The sequence below is a fragment of the Tenrec ecaudatus genome, chromosome 6, assembly GCF_050624435.1.
Source record: "Tenrec ecaudatus isolate mTenEca1 chromosome 6, mTenEca1.hap1, whole genome shotgun sequence".
NCBI classification, from domain to species: Eukaryota; Metazoa; Chordata; class Mammalia; order Afrosoricida; family Tenrecidae; genus Tenrec; species Tenrec ecaudatus.
In genome coordinates, this window is record NC_134535.1 from 32,763,802 (window position 1) to 32,785,156 (window position 21,355).

General features: G+C 38.6%; 1 protein-coding gene across 3 annotated transcripts in view; it reads left to right on the forward strand.

Annotated features, from left to right (window-relative positions):
* Positions 1-21,355, forward strand: part of CEP83 (centrosomal protein 83) — a 131,703-nt gene that overhangs the window by 48,048 nt on the left and 62,300 nt on the right. The gene's annotated exons all lie outside the window — the stretch shown is intronic.

Below are 21,355 nucleotides of genomic sequence, written 5' to 3' on the forward strand. Positions count from 1 at the left end.
TTAGGGTATCCCAAAAAACCCCACAAACTTCATGAATTAAAGAGTGTGCTAACTTCTAGAATCAGCAGATTAATTTGATTTGTAAAATTGAGAGGCCTGAATGGAATATGTGAAAGTTGAATCCGAGGTGTTCTTCAGGCATCGAAAGTATAAGTATTCTCTCATGGGAGTAACATGTACACAAGGTTAATGTTTTACTCCAGGCAGATGCATGGAAGACATTGGTCCTAAAAAACCCCCAATGAATCCGAAGTGAACCCTGCTCTTGGTTTGTAAATGTTATCTTAGATCTTCGTCTCTTTCAGAATAGATATCATCTGTTCTTCTGGTCTTTGCTTAGTATCCTTTTTATAGAGAAATAACAGTTTCTTGATTATTTTCAATCTCTTCAGATTTACAGCGATGCCTCTTTTGCTAACTATGTATGACATTTAGTTGGAAAGGTATTAATAATTTAAAACTTGTCTTATAAGAACAGAGTAGGACAGACATTTTAATGTAATGACTTTTTAACCACCCGATACCAGACTGGAATATAAAGTTTTTAAAAAATCATTTTATTAGGGGCTCATACCTTTACTAAACCTTTATAAGAATAACTTTTCCTTTAATAAATGTCTATAATTATTAATCCAGTTACTTTCTCTAGATTTATTCTGAATTTCTTATTCCACTTGAGACTATTTTAGAGGACATAACAAGTCAATCTAAATTTTACTCTTTATTGCTCTTTGGACATTTCTGAGACTGTGTTTTTTTATATGGGGACTGCTCTTGGGGTGTTCAGGGTATCAGAACTATCATCATCAACCACAACCCTAGTATGAAAGGTTCCTGAGACATAAGATCCTGCCCAGACCCAAGTTTTTGGTGTTAGAGAGCATTGAAGATACTTTGGGTTTGACCAATTTGCTCTGTGTGAGGATTCAGAATCGAAAGGCTTTAATGCCAAGTTTGTGGCCAAAGGTTAGGATGAGTTCTGATACAGTAACGAGTGAAATCCAGTTGCTGTTGAGTTGATTCTGACTCATGGAGGGCTCGTGTATGTCAGAAAGAAGTATGCTCCATAGGAGTTTCGTTCGCGGATATTTTTCTGAAGTAGATTGCCACGTGTTTTCGTCTGAGGTGTCTGTCTCTGGATAGACTGAATTCCCAGGCTTAGCAGCCCAGTATGTTTAGCATTAGTACCACCCTACAACTCCTCTGATAACATGTGATGTCCACGGTATGAACTTTAACTGCTTCTACTCTTTATTATCTTTATGTTTTCTCTTTCTCCAGCTCCAGGTTACAGTTGTTTTTTTTGCTGTACATCAGAGCGTTTGTTTTTCCCCCTCATATTTGGAATGTATGTCTTAAGGATGTTTTTTGAATGCATAAGTAAAATGCAGTACCTATTCTCTATTTCTGACTGGCACAGTAGATTATTTAAGAATAAATAGGGGGTTTGATGAGCTCATAAATTTTATAATTCCTTTTGTAGCCATCTATGTCTCATTTGGAAATATGTTTGATTTCTAAGTGGTTGGATTATTTCTAGATCTTTTATTGTTATAGCAGCAGTTTTTAATTTGCCTGCATTGTTATCAGAGATTACATTTCAAATAATTTTAATCCTTTTAAGTTACTGGAGGCTTCCTTTATGATTTAGCATATTCTTTATCTTGAGCATTGAGAAGAATGTATGAGGAGGCCTTACAAAAAATGTAATTGAAAGATTGAATTTTTCCATGACTTTTTTGAAGCCTCCTTTTACATCATTTTGAGTATTTTAAAAATATCAATTCAGTCTGGACAGTATCTTTGCTGATTTTATATCTAGTTGTTTTATTAATTTTTGAGAGAGGATTGTTAAAAAATCTACCATGATGGTTGAAATTTTTATTAGTGTCCATATTTTCTTTATATATTTTGTGTGCTGTTATTAGACACATACACATTTAAAGGGTTTACGTTTTCCTGATTTTTTTTTTTTTTAGACTAGTCAAGTGCAGTTGTAAGGACGGAGGTAGATAAGGAAGTCGACCTGTAATTGTGAGCAATCCTTGAGAAATCTCACCACCCTCAGACCAGCTTTGATGTTTTTCTTTCATTATCGAATGTTCTTTTTCATCCTTACTGATCTTTCTCTTTCAATGTATTTTATCTGATAGCAATAGAAACTTTAGTCTCTTAATTTTACTATTTGCATATTCTTACTTATTTACTTATCCACTATAGTTATTATTTAAATGCATCTTGTGTAGACAGCATGTAATTAAATCTCTTTATTTAATTTATTCTGGTAACCACTTCGTTTTAGTGTACCTTGATACTTTAATGTTAATATTGATGTGATTGTCTTTGTTTTATGTACTTCTTCCCATTTCTTTCTTATCTTGGGTTTATTTAGATATCTTTTAGAATTGCACTTCAATTTACCTATTGATTTACTAAATATTCCTCTTTGCATTACCTAACCCCTGTTTTAGGGTTTACAATACACATTCTTTACACAATTGCAGATGTTTCTTCCATTTAATTTAAGTGGTAGAAACCTTACTGTTTACCTGCCCCTACCCCAACTGCCATCATTTATACGAGCATTGTCATGTGCGTTTATTTACGTAAACTATAAAACTCTCGGACAATGTAAAAATTATACCTTTGAGTAATCAGGTACAATAAATTGAGGAAATTAAGATTGGAATGAAGATTCTATATGGACTCATGTACTCCCTATTCACAATGCTGTTCGTTCCTTTCTGTTGATGCGATGTTGCCGCTTATATAATTTCTTTTCAGCTTCAGAACTTCCTTTTTATATTTTTAGTGGTGATGACTTTTCATAATTTTGTGTTTATGTCTTTAATTCTGTTTTTTCCCTGAACTTTTGAAGCTTCCTCTATGATAATGTCTTTATAACATTGTCATTCTTGAACCATAATTTCTCTGGATAGAGAATTCTTGGTTGGTAGCTTTTATTTTTTCATCTTTCTTCCAGTACTTTAAGGATATTGTTCCATCATCTTTTGGCCTTGTTGGTCTCTAGTAAGTCCACAATCATTTGTGCCATGTAGCTGTATATAATGTGTCACTTTTCTCTGGGTGCTTTGTATATTTTCTCTTCATCCTTGACATTTGTTCCTATGTATGATGTTCTTCAAATTTATCATGCTTGGGTTTCATTGAACTATTTTATATACTTATGTCTTTCAACAAATTTGGAAAGTTTGTGACCCTCAAATATTTTTGCAAAAATTTTTTTCTGCTGTATTTTTAATCTTGTCTGGGGTTCTAATTATGTATGTGATATCTTATATTTCCCCCACAGATTTCTGAGTTTCTATTTTTTTTTTCTCTTTCCCTTTTTGATCGGATAATTTCAATATGTCTCCAAGTTCACTGACTCCATGGCATTTTAATTTTTCTTAAGTTTATTCAGTTTCTCTCTCTTTTTTGGTTACACACATTTAGTTCTAAAATTTTCATCTTGTTTTTAAAACTTTCTACGTATCTCCTGAGATAATTGATCTTCATTTGTTATGGGTTTATTTACCTCATTGAACATAGATAAGACTATTATGAAGTTCTTTCCTCACAATTCAATATCTGGTCTTTGCAATGTTGTTCTCAATTGATCGTCTTCTCTAGAGAAGGAGTCAATTTTTTTGCTATTCTGTATGAAGTTACTATGGATTATATGATAAGCACTGTGGATATTACTTTGAGTAGATATTTGATTCTGCTTTATTATTTTTAAGAGTGCTTTTTTTGGCCTTAGTAGACAGCTAGTTACCTAGGATAATAGAAGAGCAGCATACTCTGTACATGTGCACAGCAGTTCAGGGGCCAGGCAGAGACTTGAGAATTTATACACAGCATGTAGAATGCTTCTCTGGCTTTCATCGTTCTGCAACTACCCTGTCATTTTCCAGAAGCCCTGTTTTCTCCAGGCTTCTTCTCTTTTCTGGGGAAAAAGAAAAAGCGGATGTTGTATCAGAATTTTGGTTCCCTTCAACTACTTTGGCTACTGCTAGGACAAGAACTTTTGCTAGCTGCAGAACAAAACTTCGGAAGGAGAGGAGCTGATACCAAGGGCTCAAGTAGAAAGCAAATGTTTTGAGAATGATGAAGGAAACAAATGTACAAAAGTGCTTGACAGTATGGATGTATGTGTGGATTGTGATAAGAGTTGTATGAGCCCCCAATAAAATGGTTAAGAAAAACCAACAACAACAACTTCAGAAGGAGCATGCCCATCCAGGATAGGAGCTTCCTGTAGGTTTTGAATTTTTCTCAAATCTGCCTGTTTTCCTTTCCTAAACTCTTAAGCCCTCAGGTGATTTTTTCCTATTTCCTGTACAGTGTCCTGTTAGTAGGAAGTATGATTTATTAGAACTTTACTTTTTCAGTCTGAAAGGTGAGCCTCCATATATATTTTCTGATTGCTGTGCTGGTAATAATGTCATAGGTGTTTACAGAATATTGGTTTTGTTCTAAATTATTTAGAAATGTTAATTTGTAGTTTAAGTTAATTTTTTCTCCCTGTAACATGTATGGATTTTATATATTAAATTGGACTTTATTTTTTTTTCAAGTGGGTCAGATTATATCCCAACAACTTAAGGAGGTAGGCAAATTCTTTAATTATTTCGGGTTACTTGCAAAATTTACTTAAGATGGCTTTGGTCAAGACTTTGAAATGTATTTGTTCACAGAACTTTTTATTGTAATCAGATTTGTTGTTAGAAACCTTCAAGTCGGTCTAACTCATATTTGATCTTATGTGCTTCTGATTGAAACACTGTACAGTCCCAGCACCATCCACACAGTTATTGAATGTTTGAACCCATTGTTCAAAGCACTGTACCAATCCATCTCTACCTTACCAAACATGATGTCCTTATCCAGGAACTGATCCCTCCTGATAACATATCCAAACTCCACGAGATAAAGTCTTGCCGCTTCACATTGAAGGAGCATTCTGGCTGTACTTTTATAAGAGATTTGTGTGTTCTTTTGGCAGTCCATGGCTGTATTCTTGAGTCTTCATCAGTAAGCTTCAAGTCTTTCTTGCTTTCATGATGTCATGTGCATACCTCAATTTTTTAATGAGGCTTTCTCCATTCATGATCTTGGTCCTTCCTCATGTAGCCCAGTGTCTCAGATTAGTTGCTTAGCATATAGATTAAGTACGGTGAAAGAACACAACCCTGACACTCACATTCCTGATTTTTAACCCTTGTCAGGTATTCTCCTGTTCTGTTTGAATGACTGCTTCTGGGTCTACATACAGGTTCCGCATAAGCATGATTAAAGTGGTATCCCCATTCTCTGCAGTGTTATTTATGATTGATTATGATTCACACAGGCGAGTATCTTTGCATAGTCAATAAAACACAGGTAAACATCTTTCTGGTATTCTCAGCTTTAACCAAGACTCATGTAATAACAGTGAAAATCCTCATTCTACTTTCCTTTTCTGAATTTGGGTTGTTTCTGGCAGCTCCCTGTTAGAAATCAGATGTAATCTTCATAAGTAATATTGAAAATGTTGAGTTTCAGTGAATGAAATTCACAATTCTTTTTTGAATGCCTATGTTGTGGGAAACACACTGGTCACTGATTGACGCTTTCTGAAAAGTCAGATGTTCAAGTCCACCCGCCATAGGATGTTGCAGTCTTAATTCTGTAGAGGCTGCAGTCTTGGAAACTCTATGGGATTGTTCTAGTCTGTCTAAGCAAGTAGGAATCAACTTGATGGCATTGCTCTCAACTTTAAAGGGGATGTGTCAGTGTAAGGAGTGGCTGTGGAAAAACTCATAATAGCAACATAGATGCAAAGAAAGGTACAAAATAATAGCAGCATGAAGATATAAGGGGCTATGGGCTAAAGAGAATGGTCAGATCCTGCTTCATTGGGTAAATTGGAACAGTTTCATGAAAAGATAACCATAATTGACCTTAAAGGATGGATGATTGACAGGAAAAGGCAGAAGGCATCATGGTGTAAAACAAGCTCTGCTGGAAAAACAAACCCACTTAAGTTCCTGCTCTATTTGAAGAGCTTGGTGATCTTCAGCAAGTAATTATGACTCTGTGCCGCCTTTTGCTCACTTGGTAATTGAGATCAGAGTTTTTCCCTTAACAGGGTGTCATGAGGACTGAGTTGTTACGTATGTAAATTTTCAGTATGTTTTTGTTAGATGTCACCAAGTTGGTTCTGACTCAGAGGGACTCTGTCCAACCAAACACTGCCAGGTTCTTCACCCTCCTCACAATTATTATTATATTGAATCCTTTTGTAGCCACTGTGTCAGTCCATTTCCGCCAGTCTTCCTCTTTCATTTAGATGACCTGCTGGCATTTAAAATACCAGTGACACAGGGTGAGCGTCACAGCAGCAAGCAAGCCACTGCAATAACGACAAACTGACCAAAAGTTGAGACATTTTCAGTGTCGGGCCTGGCATACACTGTTAGAGGCTGTTGAGTTGATTTTGGCTCTGGAGACCCCATGTGACACAGTAGAGCTGTCATAGGGTTTTACGAGGCTGTAATCTTGTGGAAGCAGGATCCTCAGACTTTTCTTTGATGAGGCTGCAGGGTGGGGCTTGATCTGCCAGTCTTTTAGGTAGCAACCAAGTAATTAGTCATTGACTGCCTGCGCTCCTCTGGCATAAAAGCCAAAGCCAAATTCTAACTCACAGTGACAAATTATGACCATTTTTAATTCTAGATGAACGCTGGCTCCAGGAGGACAGAAATGTATCAAATAAATTTTGAGATTTTTCTTCTCACAGTGTGTGATAGGCCGGGTTGACTAGAGAAACAAATTCAGGGACATTCATATATGTATAAGAAAGAGCTTCAATAAAAGAGTAATTGTATATCAAGAAAACTTCTCAGCCCAGTCCAAATCAAGTCCATAAATCTGAACCCATAAGTCCTATACTAGTACATAAATCTCTCTTTAGACTCACGCAGCCACATGCAATGATGCAAACTGCAGGAAAATCACAGGTTGGTGGGTAAAAAGTCTTGTGGAACCAATGGCAGTGGAGGCATCACAGGATTGGCGCGGGTCTCTGGAACATGACTCGCTCAGGTCTCAGCATGGCTCCACATGGCTTGCCCAAAGAAAGACAAGGTAGAGAGACAAAGAGGAAGTTCCCAGAATCCTTATGAGAAGGCCCCACCTACAAGGAGGCATAATTCGATGGTGACTCCACCCCTGCACTCGTTAAGTTGACATGAAATTATGTAACTACAGCAAAGTGTGTCCCCAGTGCTCAGAACAGTACATGGCAAATACGTATTTTGGGATGAATGACATGAATAAATTGAATGAGTTGAATAGTGATTAATTTTCTGTTTGTGTCTAGTATGATGCTTGTCTTCTTGGCTCCTAGTACAGAACCTCAGCAGCTTAAGTTTTGATAATTAACTAGTTGTCCTTCCTGTTCAAAGAGAATGCCTTTTTAGAGCCTCTACGACACAGGGCTCGGCATCCTGTGCTCAGTACTTTTCATTTTAGAAAAATCTAACAGCTGGAGTTTGTTAAGCATCTCTCTCATTGGAAAGAGGTCATTTGCCCTATAACCTCTCTGTGGTTATGGCTTTGCTTCTTGGAACTACACGAAATAACTGGGTTCTTCCATGTGAAAACATTCCAGTTGTTGCTGACAATTATAATTTACATCGTGAAGTTCTTTTCTTTTCCTCCCCCTAAGATAATTTGTTGCTTCTGTATGTTATGTTATTTGACAAAAAATTAACTAAAGAAATATATCATGTATGCATTTGTACGGAGGCATATTGAAGCAATTTAACTATTTCCTTTAAGGGCCGCTTGTGATATGAATGAATTGTGAGTTAAATATATCCAAAGCAAGTTTAATGAGGAATAGTTCTTTTTTTAAAAAAAACATTTTATTAGGGGCTCATACAACTCTTATCACAATCCATACATATACATACATCAATTGTATAAAGCACATCTGCACATTCCCTGCCCCAATCATTCTCAAAGCATTTGCTCTCCACTTTAGCCCTTTGCATCAGGTCCTCTCTTTTTCCCCCTCCCTCCCGCTCCCCCCTCCCTCATGTGCCCCTGGTAATTTATAGATTGTTATTTTGTCATATCTTGTCCTATCCGGAGTTCCCCCCCCCCCCCGCCCTTCTCTGCCGTCCATCTCCCAGGGAGGAGGTCACATGTGGATCCTTGTAATCAGTTCCCCCTTTCCAACCCACTCACCCTCCACCCTCCCAGCATCGCCCCTCGCACCCTTGGTCCTGAAGGTATCATCCACCCTGGATTCCCTGTGCCTCCAGCCCCCATATGTACCAGTGTACAACCTATCCAGCCCTGCAAGGTAGAATTCGGATCATGGTAGTTGGGGGGAGGAAGCATCCAGGATCTGGGGGAAAGCTGTGTTCTTCATCAGTACTACCTCGCACCCTGACTGACCCATCTCCTCTCCCATCTCCTCTATGAGGGGATCTCCATTGGCCGACACTTGGGCCTTGGGTCTCCACTCTGCACTTCCCCCTTCATTCAATATGGTATAAATGTAATATATATATATATATATATATATATATATACATACATACACACATATATACATATATCTTTTTTTTTTTTTGCATGATGCCTTATACCTGGTCCCTTTGGCACCTCGTGATCGCACTGGCCGGTGTGCTTCTTCCATGTGGGCTTATTTGCTTCTGAGCTAGATGGCCGCTTGTTCACCTTCAAGCCTTTAAGACCCCAGACACTATCTCTTTTGATAGCCGGGCACCATCAGCTTTCTTCACCACATTTGCTTATGCACCCATTTGTCTTCAGCGATCCTATCATGGAGGTGTGCAGCCAATGATATGATTTTTTGTTCTTTGATGCCTGATAACTGATCCCTTTGGGACCACTCGATCACACAGGCTGGTGTGTTCTTCCATGTGGACTTTGTTGCTTCTGAGCTAGATGGCCGCTTGTTTATCTTCAAGCCTTTAAGACCCCAGTCACTATCTCTTTTGATAGCCGGGCACCATCACCTTTCTTCACCACATTTACTTGTTCACCCACTTTGGCATCAGCAGTTGTGTTGGGAGAGTGAGCATCATAGAGTTCCAATTTAATAAAAGAAAGTATTCATGCATTGAGGGAGTGTTTGAGTAGAGGCCCAAGGTCCTTCCGCCACCTTAATACTTAACCTATAAATATAGACACATAGATCTATTTCCCCATCCTCATATATATATTTGCATGTACATGTCTTTGTCTAGACCTCCATAAATGCCCTTTGACTCCTAGCTCTTTCCTCCATTTCCCTTGACTTTCCTCCTGCCCTACTACCATGCTCCGTCACCACCTGGGCTACAGCTATACCTCTTCTCTACGCAACCTTACCCTTGATCATTTCCCACCTGGCCTGCCACTCCCCCCTCTCTACCATTTTGGGTCCCATGTTGTTCCCTTGTCCCTGTGTTTGTTAACACCACTTCCTTACCCCCCTCCCCCCAAGTCCCCCCGGAACTGTCGGTCCCGTTGTTTTTCCTCCAGATAGTTCATCCAGCCTGTCCTATTCAGACAGACCTGTGGAGACACTAACATGCACGAAAACAAGACAGAGGAAAACAGTATACAACCAGACAACAAAACAACAAAAACAAACCACTGACAAAGAACAGAACAAAACACTTCACAAAAGAAAAGCTTGTAGTTAGTTCAAGGATTGTTTTTTGGCCCTTAGGAGCGTTTTCCAGTCCAGTCTGTTGGGGCACCATGCCCTGGCCCCAAATTCCACTTTCAGCATTCCCTGGGGACTTTGCCACTCCATTCCCTTGCTGTTCCGCTGCACTCCCCCAGTGCTTTGCCTCCGTGTGGTGGGATCAGGTCAGGTACAATTCCCACACTGTGTCTCCGGTGCAGTCCCCTGTATCGCCCTTAGTCACTGAGGGGCATCATTTCTCATAGTGGGGCCAGCCATGTTCTCTCTGGACTGGATGCTCTACTCAGGAACATCATCCTCACGGCCTGGTGGGCCAGGCTGTGTTCCACTCTCTCCTCCTTCCCCTTCATCTGCTCCCATGTGCTCTGATCAGATATGTCCATCTCTCGGAGCTGCAGAGTCAATGTCGTCCTTTGGAACAAATTCTTTTGGGGGGAGGGGCAGGAATCCACTTAATTTATGGTGCTGGGGCCAGCCTTCCAGACCTCTCCACTGGTTCCCTACTCCATGCCGGGATATTGCATTCACACCTTGCGGCACTGGGTTGAAGTCTGGTTCCACTTTCCCTGTGGAGATATAAACAATACCCTCCCTTTGGGTGGATTAGTGCCCCATGCCACCGCTCCCCTTTTCTTCCTTATATTCATCCTTTTGTTTTCCTAATGAGGAATATTTCAATGAAAGTTTAAGAAAGACAGTTATTTACAAAATACACATGTATTATATCATCGGTCTACCTGCCTCTTCTCAGTTAAGATTTAATGTCAGCCCTTTGGCTTTTATACAGAAAAGATATAAAAGACATTTATTTGAAGAGCATTTATGCATCACTTGTGAAGTTAGAATGAATGGAAATAATAATAGAACCAGCTTCTAGGATTGTGAAAGATGGGCTGAAACCGTGCATTAAAATTGCTAGTACAGTGTTTAGATGTAGTAAGTAGTCAGTACTTGTTAGCTATTGTTGCTATATGTTCATTTTGTAAGCCTTGTTGGCAAAACTTTTTTTAATGCGGGAAAAATTTTGCATACTTTTGAATTTTTGATAGTTAATAAGTTTTTACCTTATTGAAATTGTGTCCTTTATTTTTAGAGTCAATGAAAGTTGGATAGCCCTATAGTTTTCCATTTTATTTATCTGATAGTAAGTGCAGAGCAGCCTAGTTGCAATCATTAATTTATTAAGGATTTTTGTCCCAGCACTGTTTTCTCTCAGAAAAAGTTAAAGATTGACTTATTTCATATTATCACTATGGCAAATATTCCGGTGTTAAAAATTATTTTTATAGATTGAATATAGGTAATTTATGCATTGATTATTATATGAAAAGGATTCTTATAATTTTTTCTTAACACACATAGTGGCAATATTTCGTTAGAATTCTAAGACAAGGACATGGTCATTGCTCCAACAGTGGGGTGGGAAAATGATCGGATCTGTCTTTGCTGTATGTGTGCTTTGCCAAGAAGGCAGACTGAAAGGGGAAAATCGATTTTCTTATGTATGTGCTGGTTTTTGAAGATTTCTAGGCAATAAAAAATTCCAATAAGTAGAGATTTTGTAAGGAAGGTTCCTACATCCTGCTGTTTCGTGACCCAGGTCAATGTTGAGGCAGGTGTACCTATATCATTATAGGATTTAAAACATGGTTACTATCAAGTTATTACACCTGTGCTGTAACAGGACGTAGGAGCAGTGTGTATATTGAACAACTACAGCTGTACAGAGTAGGAGCACAGGTCAGCAAATTTGTTTGCTTCCTGCTGTGTCTTCAGCTTATTTGTAGCAAATTTACAGGAGATTAATTGTCTCTACAAAATAACAGTAAGGGCCCCTAAACATTTTTTTCCAATCTTAGAAATATAGATTTTTTTACTGTGCAGAAGAGGTTACTGTTGTAAAGATTAGAGATTATAGTTATGTAAAACGCCCAAACACAAGGCTCAGCATAAATGATAAAATACAATTTTTGCCCTTTTGGAAGCTCATGATTTTTGAAGCAGGGCATTAGTTGTTGGCATCAAGTTGGTTCCTACCCATAGCGACCCTATGCATAACAACCAAACACTGCTTGGTCCTGTACCATCCTATGCTTGAGCCCATTGTTGCAATCACTGTGTCAATCCTACTCCTGGAGGGACTTCCTGTTTCATTGACCCTCCTTGATGGTCATGATGTCCTTCTCCAGGGACTGATCTCTTCACAGCATGTCCAAAGAATGCAAGGCCAAGTCTAGGAGCACTCTGGCCTGGCTTCATCCAACGCAGATCGATTTGTCCTTTTAGCATTCCAAGTGACACTCAATATTCCTCTCCAGCACCACAATTCACATAGGTCAATTTTTCTTTGGGGTCAAAAAGGGCAGACTAATAAAAATAATGTGTGACATGAGTAGATAGAAGTTATCTCTGCAAAAAGGAGCATCATAAATTTAAATCTCTTCAATTTTTTGTATTAAGTAAAATGTCAGCAAACAATATGTCGAAAGATAATATATTATGTGTTAACTTAGGTCTGGGTTTACCTAGAGTTAACTAATCTTTTGTGTTTCCATCTGTGGTTCATTCTTCTAAAAAACAAAACTTGTAACATACTTAAATGCTCTGCCCATGGGAACCAAACTGAATCCAAGCATCAACATTTTCAGGGTATACAACTGTAGATGTAGAGGGGACAAATGAGCATAAAGCATCTTTAATGCAGGATGTTCCTACTAGATAACCCTCCACCCCCACCATTTCCGAAATAAATACACTGTATAAGCTTAACTCTAGAGAATAAAAAAGCTTTTTAGTGTGTTTTGGATTATTGATGGTTTTGATAATCTGAATATATTGCAATGCATATCTTATTGTGCTTTTGGTAGAAGTTTACACAGCAAATTAGATTCCTATTGGACAATTCATGTACACTTACTGTTCAGAGACATGGTTAGGTTTCTGGAGTGGAGTAAACCTCGGTTCTTGCTACACGGCGCTGAAAGAATTCATGTCGCAGAAGCACATTTATATTCCAAGTGAGTTTTTATGAAAGAAAGGAAAAGTTTCTGGTTTTACAGGTTTTGTAAATGGTTTTTATTTCTTCTTTTAAAAATCATTTTATTGGAAACTCGTTTCACAATCCATACATACATCCATTGTGTCAAGCTGGTTTTACAGTCTCAAAAGGATACATACTACTTCTGGAAAGCATGCTAAGCTACACTGGAGTTCGCCACTTGGCATGAGAACCCACATGGAAAAGAACACCCACAGGTGCGGAATTGGGGAATCCCAGGAGACTATGAGAGCAAGAGCATGTGAGCCTCCAAGGAGGCCCTGAGCGGGCATGCAGCACCTTGCACTAGAGGTCCTCCTTAGAGCATGCCTCTGAGAAAGGGCAGAGTCAAAAAGGAGACCTGGTTTCCTGCAGCTGGGATAGTTAACACCTCTGGCTGGGGAAGCGTGGTTGAAGGTATTAGTTGACTGTATTGGCTGCATTAGGTGTTAGGCCCACCTGTGTGAAATACCTAAAGCGGATGTGCCCAAGGTATTAGTTTTACCTGGGCCTACAGGGTCCTAATCTGTGCCTGCTCTGTTTGGGGTCTTCCCATGGGTGTCCAATTAGTTCCTGATCCCTTTCCAACCCTGTCTGTAGCCCTGCCAGGTGATTTCTGCTAGCGCAGGCATTTGGAGAAGACAGCCCCACATGTCCCTGAATCGAGCAACCTTCAACATTAGTTACATTCCTGAGGTACCCATTGCAGATATATACACCTCTCTTTTTTTGTGCACACGTCCCCCTCTCCCCGTCCCCATGTTACTCTGTATGTGATTCTGGCCACCGTGGTTTCCTTATATTCTCAACTCTGTTTTGTGTTCTTACTTTGCTTAATATATCACTAGCTCTCTTAAAACTCACTTTGTTTTCTATCTCCTAGAAATCTGTGTCATGTGTCTTGAAAACTTGTTTTAAGTTTGTTTTGTTGTTTTTCTTCATTCTATTGGCGGCTTGTACAACTCTTATCACAGTCCACCCATCCATCTATTGTGTCAAGCACATTTGTACATTTGTTGCCATCATCATTCTCAAAATATTTGCTTTCTACTTGAGCCCTTGGTATCATCTCATTTTTCCCCTCCCTCCCTACTTCTCCCTTCCTCATGAACCCTTGATAATTTATAAGTTATTATTCTCATATCTTACACTGTCCGACGTCTCCCTTCACCTGCTTTTCTGTTGTGCGTCCCCCAGGGAGGAGGTTAGATCCTTGTAATCCGTTCCCTCTTTGTACCTTACCTTCTCTCCACCTTCCTGGTATGGCCACTCACCACTGGTCCTGAAGGGATCATCTGCCCTGGATTCCCTGTATTTCCATTTCCTATCTGAGAAAGGAGGCAGTGTGACAGGAGTGGAGACTGGGCATTTGGGCCACTTCTTCATGTAGCTTACTTGTCCCTTCAGGTCCTGCTTTGGCCTGATCTCATATATACCACTTCCATTTAACAATGGAGTGTTGCTGCGCACGTCCAACTTTATGATTCCATGGGCCAGACAATACCCAGTTCATGATAGGTAGTTCAGGCCTCATGGTGACTTGTTGGCCCATGGTGAGGTGTTCAGTCTCCCCCAAGGCCCAGTAACAGGCCAACAGCTGTTTTACAAAGGGGGAGTAGTTGTCTGCAAAGGATGGCAGGACTTTACTCCAAAATCCCAACAGTCTACCCTGTGATTCACCAATAGGGGTCTGCCAAAGACTCCACACTGCATCTTTATCTACAACTGACACCTCTAGCACCATTGGGTCAGCTGGATCTTATGGTCCCAGTGGCAAAGCAGCTTGCACGGCAGCCTGAACCTGTTGAAGAGCCTTTTCTTGTTCTGGGCCCCACTCAAAAATGGAGGCTTTTCGTGTCACTTGATAAATAGGTCGAAGTAGAACACCCCAAAGCATGGATGAGTCTGCTGCTCTTACTAGTCCATGGGTGTGAAATAGCAAAGAGAGTACCTACAGTAGCACCACTGATAGATGCAGTGCTGGCTAAAGGAGAGGCTCTGAGTGATTGTATGTTTGATATTTTCCAGGAGTTTTGTAAGGATAAATTATAAAGCAGTGAGACACTAGCAGTCCTTTGTCTTGAGGGCTGCCAGTCTTGCATTTTATATTTTTTTCTTCCATGTTACAAATGAGAAAACTGAGTCTCATAGAAATTATGTAATTTTGCATATAATAAATTGTATATAGGATTTAAAATGTAAGATTCTAGCTTTTTTTCCCTCTTTCTTTCAGTCTGTATCCTCTGATTATTTTGGATCAAATCATACTGTGATAGGTTGATTGTGCCAACCTGGCCAATGAACACGTGGAATTAATTAGAGGGTGGAGAGACAAATGGCTCGGTGAGCCACGCCTTTCTTGTTTCTTGCTCTTTGATGATTGGACCAGTGAGTGGCTGCTTTAGCTGGTTCTCTGCCTCAACTTGCGAGCTACAGTACAAGTTGTACACCCAATCTGTGGACTATGTCGCTGTAGTTTGAGGTTCCTTCAAGACCTGCTTTGCCATGCTACTGGAGTATACAACACTTGAGCTGGGGACTGTTGGACCTTGTCATCTGGCTGGGTGTTGATGACCTGTCTTGCTGTTTGCTGCATGTGGCCAGATTGCCTGAATTGCTCTACAGAGGTCTAAGCTGTCTGCTTTTTTGACTTGCACCCGGCGGCCCTCAAGTCTTCAAGAATTGCCAGTGTATTAGCGGTCTTACGGAAATAAGTTGCACTGAGTCATTTGTATTGCTCTTTATTTCTTATGTTGTATCTGTCTGTCTGTACAAATATATATAAAATCATAAGTACCTGGTTTTGTTTCTCTAGAGAAACCTGTCTAATGTACTTACTATTAGTAACTGCTTCATGTCTTCTTTGCTTTTAAAAAGTGAGATTAAGCCATCTGCATGTTGCTAGTTGTTAATGAGTCCTCCAATTTTCATGCTGCATCCTTTTTCTTGTAGTCTAGCTTCCCCACATAATTTGCTTAGCACACAGATCGAATAAATATGGTAAAAGGATACAACACTGGCACACACCTTTTCTGATTTAAAACAATGCAACATTTCTTTGTTTTACTGGATTAACTCCCTCTTGATCTATGTACAAGTTCTTGATGAGTACAATTAAATGTTCTGGAGTTTGTGTTATCAATAATTTATCAGGATCCACACAGTTGAATGCCTTTGCATAGCCAATGATATTCCCTGCTTTTAGCTAAGATCTATCTGATACCAGCAATGATATACCTCATTCCATGTCCTTTTCTGATCTGACTTTAATTTCCGAAATTGATATATTACTATAGCCATTTTAAAATTAGTGTCAGCAAACTTTTATTTCTGTGTGATATTATTACTATTGTTTTATAATTACACATTCGTTTGGATTGTCTTTGTTGGAATGGGCAGAAATGTGACTATTTTAAAGTATTTTTTAATATCTCTGCCACATATTCAGACTTCATTTTCTCAGTTTTGTGTATTCATTTACTGATTCATTCAGTGAAACATTGAGACTGTGTCATCATACAGTGATTATCATGTGGTATATGCTTTGTGTATATGTGGTTATTTTTTAGTTGGTTTGATTGAATCAATGTGGGGTAGCTTGTCAGTCAGAAGGTCCTGTTGAGCAATGTGTGCAATTAAAGAAGACAAGACAGAAAGCTGAGCACCAGGGACTTAAACAAAAAGGGGGAGAAGAGCCTCTTGTTTATTCAATAATGGTTCCTACAATTCTTCAGGCATGCAAGCCTCTTGTTATACATACACATAAAAAATGGGCAATATACTAATCTTGAATATTCTAAACCCTCACTGGGGAAATACTTCAAAGGAAGTACCAGGCATGCAAGATGCAAAGGGAGTGAATTCTCTTATAGATAGGGATCTTTAACTGTGTATGTGAGGAGCCTGGAGTCTCCAGGAGACAGCTTTGTATTAGCATTTATGGGGGGGAGGTTCCATGTGATGTGGAGAAGCGTCCTTCCTGGAATGTGTGCATGAAGGTGCTTTCCACCTCGGACTGTGGAGCGGTGCCTCTCATTAGTGACGGGTGCCACGGCCTTTGGTCACGAGTGCTGGTGCTGGGAGCAGGCCACAGACACTTCCTTCCAGGTCTTTAGTTTCCCACCAATCCATATGCAAATCAGATTTGCCAATTGATTTTTTTTCTTTTTATTTGTCATTCTTCTTCTTTTAGACACTGGATATATAGTATTAATCCACTCTCTTGATGACATATTACTATAAGAGGTGTTTTTCTATCTTGTTTCTCTAACCCCACTCATTGACTTTCACCACAGCTATGGTCTATCTCATGCCAATATTTTTAACCCATCTTCATGTTTTTTAAGATAATAGATATTGTAGTGTCATTTCTACGCTTGAAAACCATCAGTGAATAAAGAAAACATGGAAAATATGTTCGCTATGGTTTTCTTACATGAAAACAAATGATGGGTCATTATGCTTGTATAGCTATGGATTGTTTCAGGAAAGATAATAAGGAATTGTTAATATTTACCATTGTAGAAGGAAAGTGAGTGACAAGTAACAAGGGGACTTTAAATAGAAATTATAAAATGGTTTCTGTTCATGTTAAACGAAACTTATTTTTTAAGGGAATTCCTTAAGCTTTTTATTGAATACTAAGTATGAACCTGGTGTGGATGAGCCTTCCATTATTTGACTCCAGTCCATCTACCCTTTAATTCTCTTCCTGACTATAGCCTCCTAGGTGGTATGTGCCAGATAGCTAGCCTTAGGTGTCGCAGAGTTTAGTGGCTGCCATAATCATAATGCACAGGGAATAGGAGTCTACATTTTCTGTAGTGCTCACTGTTTCCCATCTAAATTTCTTTAGCTTACTTTTGAGTATAATTTCCCCCTCCCCATACATTCTATGCCACCGTAAGAAAACTATAAACTTTAATCATGCTTTTAAATTAAATATGCATATATTTTTATTTTTAAAGATTTTATTCTTTAAAATATTTTTTATATTTCATAGTTTTATAATTAGTTGTGTGTATGAATTATTTGTCCTATCAGATTTTAATCTCAGCAGAATTTCAACCTTAGTGGGAAAGGTATACTTTTTTTTGAGTCTTTGCAATCTTTAGAAAGTTGACTCCTTTTGTTATCTCAGTTTTTATAACAAGGAAATGATAATGTAATTTGTTATAAGATTATTGTGATTAAACTGGTTAGTACTTATTGACTAGATAAAGAGGCTAGAAAAAATAAAGAGGCTAGAATAGTATGTATGTTGGAGAACATTGCACAATATTTTAAATATAGTTGGCATTCAAGAAATGTAGACTAAGATATCTGGGATATTGGTAAATGAAACATTCTCAAATTTCCTAAAGATTGATAAAAATATAAACTATACATGTTAGACTTTTCTGCAACTAGTATTTATTTTTGGTGAAACTATTCACAACCAAAGATACTGTATTTCAAGAATTTCTACATGTACAATGGCCTTGGCTATATACTTAACGTAATACTAATCTCATAATCTTTTTCAGCATATTCAACCACCATTATATAACCTCACTGTTCTTAAAGCTTCCCATTCAACCATTTGAGTTGTCTGTCAATATTAATGTCACATGCAAGTTCAATATAGATATGCTTTACTAATAAAGAAACTTTTGAAAAAAATTACTTAATTCTTTAAGTGATTGTTTTGGTTTAAATTTTAAGTATTATTTAAGAGCACTAGTTTTTCCAACTTCATGACTGCACAAAGTTCGAGTTTCATTGAGAATTTGAATTTCTATTCCACAGAATTTGATCAGGATTCTTCTATAGAATCTTTGGTCAAAATGTTTATTAATAATACCTATCCAGTTTTTCTGGTCTTGTTGCAGAGGAGATATTGATAATATTGATATTTGTATATTTGTTATTCATTCATATTTTTATTTATTTAAGAATTCATACTGAAGTGATTTCTGTATGTTGGGCATTGGTGCAAGTGTTGGGGATATAATGGTGACTGAAGACGGTTCTCTACCTTAGGAGATTATGTAAATATTTGGTTAATAATTGAAATGTGAATTCTATAGAAGATACTAATAAGGAGCTATCAAATCTGAGTGTCGAGAACATTTCAAGTACAGATTTGACACATTGAACACCAATGACAGAAGACCTGGTGAGCTGTGTGGGAGGACATCTAGAACATCATTCAAAGGAAGTGGTGTTAACAAACCCAGGGGCAAGGGAACAACAAGTGATCCAAAATCGGTTGTGAAGAGGGTATAAGAAGCCTGCTAGGGATCAATCAAGGATAATGTAACCTGGAGGAATTACTGAAACCCAAATGAAGGCTCAGCAAAATAGTAGGACAAGAGGAAAGTAAAAGGAAATAGAGGAAAGAACTAGGAAGCAAAGGACATTTATAGAGATCTAAATACAGGCATATAGGTATGTAAATATATTTATATATGGTGATAGGTAGATGTATGTGCATATATTTATAGGTTTAATATTAAGGTAGCAGATGGACATTGGGCCTCTACTCAAGTACTCCCTCAATGCAAGAACACTTTGTTCTATTAAACTAGCATTCCATGATGCTCACCTTCCTGAAACGATAACTGAAGACAAAGCGGGTGCATAAGCAGATGTGGTGAAGAAAGCTGATGGTGCCTGGCTATCAAAAGATGTAGCATCTGGGGTCTTAAGATCTTGAAGGTAAACAAGCGACCTTCTGGCTGAGAAGCAACAAAACCCACATGTGTGGTCACGAGGTGTCAAAGGGATCAGGTATTAGGCATCAAAGAACAAAAATCATATCATTGTGAATGAGGGGGAGTGCAGAGTGGAAACCCAAAGCCCATCTGTAGGCAAGTGAACATTCCCTTACAGAAGGGTCGCGGGGAAGAGACGAGCCAGTCAGAGTGCAGTGTAGCAACGATGAAACATACAACTTTCCTCTAGCTCTTTAATGCTTCTTCTCCCCCCTCCCCAGTATTATGACCCCAATTCTACCCTACAAATATGGCTAGACCAGGGGATGTACACTGGTACAGATAAGAACTGGAAACACAGGGAATCCAGGACAGAACCCTTTAGGACCAGTGGTGAGAGTAGTGATACTGGGAGGTGGAGAGAAGGAGGGGTGCAAAGGGGGAACGGATTATAAGGATTTGCATATAACCCCCTTCCTGGGGTTGGACAATAGAAAAGTGGGTGAAGGGAGGCTTCAGACAGTGTAAGACATGACAAAATAATAATTTATAAATTATCAAGGGTTTGTGGGGAGAGGGATGAGGAGCTGATACCAAGGAGTCAAGTAGAAAGCAAATGTTTTGAGAATGAGGGCAACAAATGTGCTTGACACAATGAATGTATGTGTGGATTGTGATAAGAGTTGTATAAGCCCCTAATAAAATGATTAAAAAAAATAAAACTTCATTCATGAAGAAAGTAAAAGGTTATTAAAAAGACAGGAAAGGAAAAGGTCAAAGTGGAACTTGCTCTTAATCATTGAATTGCTAAAGCAAATGGAAAAAAGGATGAAGTCAGAGAGCTGAGTAGAAAATTTCAAAGGGAAGCTCAAAAAGAAAGCCAACTATTATAAAGAACTGTGCAAAGATCTAAAATCAGAAACTGAAAGAACTAAAAAAATTCTAGTCTCCAGCTGTAATCTTGAAAGACTCTGTGGGCAAAACATCTTGTGGGCAAAATACTGAACGATGCAGCAAGCATCAAGAAAAGATGGAAAGAATACACAGAGTCACTGTACTCAAAAGAACTGTTGACAGTCTACCATTTCAGAAGGTAGTACATGAGCAAGAACCAATGATGCTGAAGGAAGAAATTCAAGTTTCAATGAATGCATTACACACACACACACACACACACACACACACACACACACAATGCTCTAGGTATTGATGGAATACTATTTGAAATGTTTCAGCAAACTGATGAAGCATTGGAAGCACTTAACTTGTCTATGCTAGGGAATTAGGAAGACAGTTACTTGACCAACTGACTGGATGATATTATATTTGTACCTGTTCCAAAGAAAGGTAACCCAATAGAATGCTAAACTGTAGAATAATCTCATTGATATCACATACAAGCAAAATTTCCTGAAGATCATCCAACAACAGTTGCAGAAGTCCATTGACAGGAACAGTCTGAAATTCAGGCTGGCTTCAGAAGAACAGAACAAAGCATATCTGATGTCACATGGATCGTGACTGAATGCCGAGAATACCAGAAAAATGTTTATTTGTATTTTATTGACGATGCAAAGGCATTTGATGGTGTGGATAATAACAAACTGGATAAATTTGAGAAGAATGGGAATTCTAGAACACGTCATTGTGCTCATGAAGAGTGGGGTACATGGGTCAAGAGGCAGTTGTGTGAACAGAACAAGGGAATACTATATGGTTTAAAATTAGGAAAGGTGTCAGACAAGGGTACGGCATGGTGAGGATTACATCCTCTCACCGTACTTGTTCAATGTGTATGCTGAGCAAATAATCTGAAAAGCTGGCTTAGATGAAAAGGAATGTGGCATCAGGATTGAAGGAAAGCTTATTAGCAACTTGCAAAATGCAGATGCTACCGCCTTGCTTGAA